The sequence below is a fragment of the Chinchilla lanigera genome, unplaced genomic scaffold (assembly GCF_000276665.1).
Source record: "Chinchilla lanigera isolate Chin_1 unplaced genomic scaffold, ChiLan1.0 scaffold00039, whole genome shotgun sequence".
Classification (NCBI taxonomy): Eukaryota; Metazoa; Chordata; class Mammalia; order Rodentia; family Chinchillidae; genus Chinchilla; species Chinchilla lanigera.
Genome location: NW_004955440.1, coordinates 3,833,671 through 3,840,349, shown reverse-complemented (window position 1 = coordinate 3,840,349; position 6,679 = coordinate 3,833,671). Strand labels below are relative to the sequence as shown.

Here is a 6,679-nt window from a genome sequence, read left to right as displayed (position 1 = left end):
AATAAACCACAGGGGCCAGTGAGGCTGTGGGGAAAGAGTAACCCCTCTACATTGTTAGTGATGATGTAAACTAGTATAATCACTATGAAGATTCCTCAAAAAAACTAAAACTAGAAATTCCACAGCTATTCCTTTTCTAGGTATATTCCTAAGAGATTTAAAGTAATTGTATTACAGTGATACATGCATATCTGTGTTTATAGAAGCACAGCTAACAGTCCTATACACCCATCAACAGATGAATGCATAGAGAAAATATGGTGTATATGCATGACAGATTCCAACTCAGCAGGAAAAAAGGATAAATTTGAGCCATTTGTAGGAAAATGGACACCTCTTGAGTCCAAAGCCTAAGTGAAATAAATCAGACACAAAAGGCTAAAGATCACATAGAGTTTTTTAGTTAAAAATAAAAATTTGTTAATCTAACATGATTGCCGAAAACCTTAATTAAGGAAATATTTTACTTAAGCTTAATGCTGTTTTTAACTCCAGCACAGATGCCCAATAATTCACCACTATAATGCTGCTCTTTTCTTCAAACCTCACAAACCTGGTGTCTTCTTCGAATTTTGGCTCTTCTCAACTTCTCCCTGTTTCACTCTGGGATTGCAATCAATCTTTTTTCTCCAAGGTGCGAGTCCCCTATTTTTGGCAATCTAATAGGTAATGGCTATCTTTGAATTCTGATCTTCAAGAGCCTGTTCTTCTATGTTGGTTTCTTCTTTCTTTCTCTTTAGCTTTTGACTGTCCTCTATTTCTTTATAGTATTTCAGTGCAGCTTCTTCATCAAAATCTAAATCATCAGAGAGATTTCCACAAGCAGAAGCCTCTGAAGCAGACTTTGACTTGGCTTTGGTGTTCAGTACTTTCTTTACAGCACAATTCTTAAGTGTAAGTAGATGTCAAACTTCAGAGGACAGCTTCTGACCCACAACTGACAGCTTGTTGATCAGATTTCAGAAGGTAACAAGCCTCTCTATGACAGGATGTCCATATGCAGGGACTTTCCTAGCTTTCAGGATCAAATAAAAGCTGATGTTGGAACAGTTCAAATAGAGATTATATTTGGTCCACAAGTATTGTCTTCCTTTGCGGGGAGGAATGGTTCCTTGCCTAACCAACTCTAACAATGGTTCTATTTTTTTTTTTTTTCTTGGTTTTTCTCCGGTACCGGGAACCGAACTCACGACCTTGCGCTTGCCAGGCAGGCGCTTTTACCGCTGAGCTAAATCCCCAGCCCCTTAACAATGGTTCTAGTTCATCTTTCACTTCTCTTAACTTGACCTTCGGGCCTATGTCAGCTCCAAGAGCTCTGGTGATACCTTTCACAGCATCTTTACCTTTTCTTTCACTGAAACTTTAGCCAAATCCTTCACCACCCATGTCTCAACCTCTTCTACCTGAGATGTGGGTTTTGCAAAGGCCTCCACCCAGGTGACTCCAAAATCATCCTCTTGCAGGGGTTGGGCTAGGCACTGCTGAATAATCTGTATCTACTCCTCTTCCTCTTGGTCCTCCTCTTCACGTGGTTTCTATCATATGATAAACCCAGAGTATAAATGAACTAAAGAGCAAAACAAAATAAAGATGACACAAAACATGGAGATAAAGCTTTGTGGAGAGGGAATGGAATCTGGGAATATAGAGAAACAGGAAGGAGGAGGGGAGAAGAAGGAGTGGAAACAGTTAATGTACCAACGTACATTTGTACTGGTGTATATTTGATAAAAGTAGCTTAAAGGGAAAGATATTTATTTTGGCAAATGGTTTCAGAGCTTTCAGTCCATGGCTAGCTGGCTCCATTGCTTTTAGGCCAGTGGCAAGGCAAAAACATCATGATGGAAGGGCATGGCAAGGGAAGGATGCTCACCTCATGGCAGCCAGGAAGCAGAAAGAAATATAAAGAGACCAAGAGAAAGGAAGCCAGAGGACAAGATATAGTCCTCAAGGTCATTCCCTCATGGTCCTGACCTTTCAGCTAGGCCCCATCCGCTATTTCTGCCATCTCTCAATAATGCCATCAAATTATGTTCTCACCAATGGATTAATACACTGATGAAGTTAGAACCCCCCTAATCCAATCACCTTTGAACGCATGAGACTGTCAGAGTACATTTTAGAGCCAACTATAACATTTTAGAGCTATTTTCCTAGTGGGAAAATACAACAAAGAAAACGGGGAAGGAACAGCCAGCAAAGTCTGAGGAGACCTCAGGCTAGAAGCAAGGGAAATGACTGCTTTAAGGCTATTTTAAGGTCGTGAAGAGATAAAGAAAGATGTGGCAGTTCATTGATGAATATGTTAGAAATCTCATTCTGGGAGAGCTCACAGTTGGATGAGAAAGATGGCCATGAGTGATAAAGAATAAAAAACTAGTATAACATTTATTGAGTGCTTACAGGAACTAAGCTAAGTGGTTTACCTGCATTATCATCAAAGCCCCTAGTGAAGTAGAAATCATTATTATCCTCATTTTACAAAAGATGTTTGGAGGGTATCAGAAGCTCTCCAACAGTCACAGAACTAGTAAGAAAGAGTGTCCAGATTTCAAGTCAGTCAAGGAGACTCCCAAGGAACCCTTTAACCACCAAGCCATCTGCCTTTAATTGGGAGTGTAGATATAGGGCACCCTCCAGTATTATTCCCCTTGTAGTTTCCTAACTTGCTCTTCCCTCCTCCTCCCATGTACTTCAGGGCTGGGCAGCTCTCCTTGCAATAACTTCAGCATGCTGATGCTCAGAGTGGTAGTACCAGCCTTGGAGCAGTTAACACAATGGGGATTTTTATCTCCTAAACCTTATACAACTACAAAGCTAACTTTGCTGGGACACTAAACCCTTGCATTAGAGCCATTAGGCACTCAACCTTAAGACTTGGCCTTTGGATTTATAATCCTCATTTTAATCCGTAACCCAAGTAGCTCTGTCTCAAGGACTTTGGGTGTGGGTCGACAAAGCAGACCCACTAGAGCAGCAAAGAGAATAATCATTGCTGATAAAGCCAAGAAAAATAGGAGAAAAAGCTATTTTAGCTTAAATTGCTTCCTATAAAACAGTTTCAAAGGTAAAAGGTACTATCTTCTTGTCAGTGTCAACATTTCTCACACTGGATAGGTAAAATTATGTTTCTGTCAATGACTAAATCTTTGCAAGAGGGAGGTAGCATTTTGTTTGGTTTCTGGAGAGAAAAGACTGAGTCTGATAAAACTGGTAACTATACAGATGTGTAAAAGACATTTGCATGCAGCACAAGTGAATGTCACCAAATTAGAATGCAGATGCTTCAGGAAGCACCTATTGTCCACAATGGGCGTATATCCGGAAGCTTTAAGCCTTGTAAATATTAATTTATTCAACTGACTAGATGAATACTTTTTGCTGATTTTTGCTGGTTGTTTGGGTGATAGATACAGTCACATACTATATGTTATCGCCTTCTATTATCTCATCAGCCGATTATCAGCTACCAATATTTAGAGATATGCCTTCAACCTCTTCCTCAGACCCTGCTGAAACCACCTTCATTACAGACTATCACCTGTTCAACTGAGTTCAGCTGTACATGAAACAAAAACAAGTAAAAGACATGCCTGATCCGGCATCACAACTCCACATGCAAGACTCTTGACCTGAGAGTGTCAGTTCTGGGGGTTTCCAGCTTCACTCCCTCTCCATCTGTGTGATGGATGACATGCCAACTAAGCCTGCTGTGGTTAATATCTTCATCTCTGAGTGAAAATCTAGAAGCCTATGGCTGTAGAAAGGATCAAAAGGAATTGCTCGGAGGGGTTAAAAGCAATTCCCTCCTGTGGAAGGGAGCCAAAGTTCCTTTATTTCACAGCTGCTGAGCTGATGCTTACATGACTTGGGATCTAGCATCAGCACGTGCCCAGAAAACCAGAAGTCAGTTGTGAGAAACAGAGACAGAAGCACTGTGTGGCGTGCTTGATGTTTTTGGACTCAACAGCACTGATATTCTCTAAGGTATTAAGGGACATCTGTATCCCAGCTTATGGTACAGGCCTGTGCTGCTCTCATATCTTGTCACAGTTCATTAAAGCAGCAACTAATCTAAGTTGTGTGCATCTTTAGGAAAGATGTAAATGCGAAGCTCAGAAAGCCAAAACCTAAAGTATATGAGAAACAGAGAAAGGGAGGGGGTTGAAGGAGCATTTAGATGGAATCATTTAACAGTCTTCATGAATCCATCCTAAGAATATAAGCAAATGGGATTTTTATCTCCAAATAATCTGTCTTAGTTCACTTTCTTTTGCTATAACAAAATACCTAAGGTTTGGTACTTTATTTTTTGAAATGAGGGTTTATGTAGCTCAATGTTTTAAAGACCAAAAGTCCATACTTCAGTGGTGGCATGGTTGGGCCTCTAGGGAAGGCCCCCTCAATTGTGTCACATATTAGACGGCTTTATGGCAGGATAATGTGTGGATGGAAGAGATCACATAGAAAACAAGGGAGGTGCAGGAGACAGGCTCACTCTTTTATAACAAACCATGCTCAAGGGACTACTCCCTCAGCAAGACCAGTACCAATCCCAACTGAGGGCAGAGCCCTCAGTGACCCAACCACCTCCCAATAGACCTCACTCCTAAAGATCTTACTGTCCCTTAGTACCACCACCTGGGACCAAGCTTCCTACACATGACCCCTTGAGGAACAAACCACATCCAAATCTCAGTGCAGTCACACAAACAATAGCAATTGAAGTTTAAAAAAGTTTTACTTCTAAATTATGTCATCATGCAAGGCATCACATTTTCTCCAATTTTTTCTTTATTCTTCCTCTTCCATCCCTACATCAAATAAATCAAATCACAATCAATCTAAAATACAGCTGATTATAATATATGACATTATCTTATGAACTATCAAGAAAGAAAAAGAAAGCTTCCAATTAAACCCTGACTCACACTTGGCTTCAGAGACGTTAAAAACATTCATCATAAAATCTCTGAACTATAGCACACAGTTGCCCACACACATGAACAAACACCCACAGACACACACACACACACACACACACACACACAAAGTACACACAATTATTCAATGAATTTCTCTAGTAAAGTTAGAAAAATACCATCATTAAGAACCAATTTTCCAAACAAGCTAGATTTTTTGTCATCCCTAAAAAGGAGGAGGTACAGAGTTTGAAGTTTATTTTATAGCATACATTTCCTGCCTAAAGACAATTCAGAGCAGCACTGACAGATAATGGACCACATTTCATATCTGAGAAATATGTCTTATTTTTAAAACTGAAAGCAAAGAAACTCATTAGATTTCCTTTCACTCTTGCCTCAGAATAACAGGGCAATTTTCTATCATACTTGTTCCTCTTTTTTTCTTCATTTTTTATTTTCCTCTCTTCTTTGCATTTGTCTTTAATCATTCTCATTCTCTGTCTGTCTCTCTCCCCTCACCTTCCCAAATCTCAATTAATTGTCTCCATAGCTCATTCATGTGGCCCCAAAGGTCCTTAATAATCACTTTGTACATGTTTATTACACTTGATAGGAAATTATTTTATTGAAGCTTATTTTGTCTTCTCATTTGTAAGTAATCTCACATCTCCATGCCTGTAATACTACCCCTAGGAAAGTAGTATTTTAGCTTCAATAAAAGCTTGTTATAACCAGGGAGATCATAATGGGGACTCATGAAACTGCATGGATGGTACACTGACTCCGTTTCTAAAACAGCCTGCTTCTAACTATAATGGAGATGACTTGCATTTATCTAGCATAATGTTCCTGATACCTAATAGTGGCCATTTTCTCTTCAACATCAAGGATTTGTTTAGATCAACTTACTCATTGCATTGGTTATTTGCTAAAACCTTAACTAGGTCACTCATATAAAAGTTGATGCCAATGCATCAAAATTTAATTATTCATAAAGTCAACATTTATTGTTACCAAGCTTTGTCCTGACACTCTGCCCAGTACTGATGACAGATCAACAACTAAGACACAGTCTCTCATTCCAAGTTTAGCAGAAAGAGGAAGCACATGAGAAATACACCTAGCCCAAACTAGACATATTGGCACACACCTGTAATCCCAGCACTTGAGAGGCTGAGGCAGGAGGATTACAAGTTTATGGCCAGCCTGAATTACATAATGAGACCCTGTCTCAAAGAAAAAGAGAAGGAAAACAAGAGGGGTTTCAATATGGCAGAGTGCTGAGTGGCAGCAATTCAGCCTCTCCAAGATTTGGAATCCAGACACTGGAAAATAACAACTTGGGGAAGAAAAATAAGAGAGAGACAGAGGGAAAAGAGAAAAGAAAGAAGGGGAAAACTATGTATATATGTATATACAGGATACCTAACATAGTTGTACTACTGACTTATATAGCTTTATTGAAAGGAACAGTTAATGATTAATTATTTGATCAATCTTGCATGACTGTATTTGTTTTCTTGCGTAACCACTTTGAAGTTATCAATATGTAATACAGCAACTATTGTTAACTCCTTGTCACCTTGTATGCAGTTCAGTGTTGCTTGTACTGTTCTTGTGCTACTTTGTAAATGGTTGTCTGTTTGTTAATATGTTTTTGTTCTTTCACTTTTAAAATTTAAAAAAGAATAAAGAGAGAGAGACAGAAAAGTAGATCCTTGGGAATCAGGAAATAATTGACAAGAAGTTGAAGA

At 39.2% G+C, this 6,679-nt stretch overlaps 1 pseudogene; it reads right to left on the bottom strand.

Annotated features, from left to right (window-relative positions):
* Window positions 1-463: 463 nt before the first annotated feature.
* On the bottom strand, window positions 464-3,528 carry LOC102015773 (annotated as a pseudogene).
* Window positions 3,529-6,679: the final 3,151 nt, after the last annotated feature.